This window comes from Anarrhichthys ocellatus, unplaced genomic scaffold (genome assembly GCF_004355925.1).
Source record: "Anarrhichthys ocellatus isolate YVR2014 unplaced genomic scaffold, GSC_Weel_1.0 scaffold757, whole genome shotgun sequence".
NCBI classification, from domain to species: domain Eukaryota; kingdom Metazoa; phylum Chordata; class Actinopteri; order Perciformes; family Anarhichadidae; genus Anarrhichthys; species Anarrhichthys ocellatus.
The window spans coordinates 19313-20365 of record NW_022280731.1 but is presented as its reverse complement, the minus strand read 5'-3'; positions in this window follow the sequence as shown (position 1 = coordinate 20365).

Sequence of the window (1053 nt, the reverse complement as noted above, 5' to 3'; positions counted from 1 at the left end):
TGTGTGTGTATGTCTTTTGTGGGTGTGTGTGTGTGTGTGTGTGTGTCTGTGTGTTTTGTGTGGGTGTGTGTGTGTGTGTGTGTGTGTGTGTGTCATGTGTGTATGTGTTTTGTGGGTGTGTGTGTCTGTGTGTGTGTGTGTGTGTGTGTGTGTGTGTGTCTAAACTAAAATCATTGTTATTGAAACAAGAAGCTAAAGAAGCTAATCATCTGTTAGCTTTAGCCGTCGGTCTGTTTACATTAAAGATGAATAACTAATCAATAATAATCAATAACTAATCAACACACGATCAATGAATCCGTTTGTGTGACATCAAGAAGCTGAAGAGTTGATTTCTTCTTTTAATCTGGATTCATTTCATGTTTTAGTTTAAAGGCTTTGTTCAACTTGAAAGTCTTAATATTATATATTAACATATAATTGATATATAATATTATTTACCTTTGAAGACGTATAAAGACGTTGGAAGACGTATAAAAATGTTTGAAGACGTTTGAAGGCATATAAAGACGTTTGCAGACTTATGAGGACTTTTAAAGACGTTTGAGGACTTTTTATGACGTATGAAGTCTTTTGTAGGCGTATAAAGACATTTGAAGAGGTTTGAAGACGTATGAAGACTTTTGAAGGCATTTTCTCTTCTGAACAGGAAACATAATCATATTTTACTCTCAGCCGTTTGTATGAGAACGTATTCTTTGTAGAAATTTAAAAGGTTTTTACTTGATCGATAAAATTTAGCTGCAGGTTTTGAGAACAGCTGTAACTAAAGATGGTTTCATTATTTTTATGAATTCTTTTATTATTCTTTTCATCTAATGGTCTTATTTTGAATAAATATATCTTCCCCCTCCCTTCAAAAAACAACATCAATACACACAATATTACTTTTACAAAATATCTATTTTAAAATACAGAAGAACCCGACCGGAGCCACGTACATATTTCTGGTGTGTGTTTGTGATGATACCGTCAGTGGAAAAGCCCCGAGCTTCCCCACAACTGAGCCATGACGTGTGTGTGTGTGTGTGTGTGTGTGTGTGTGTGTGTGTG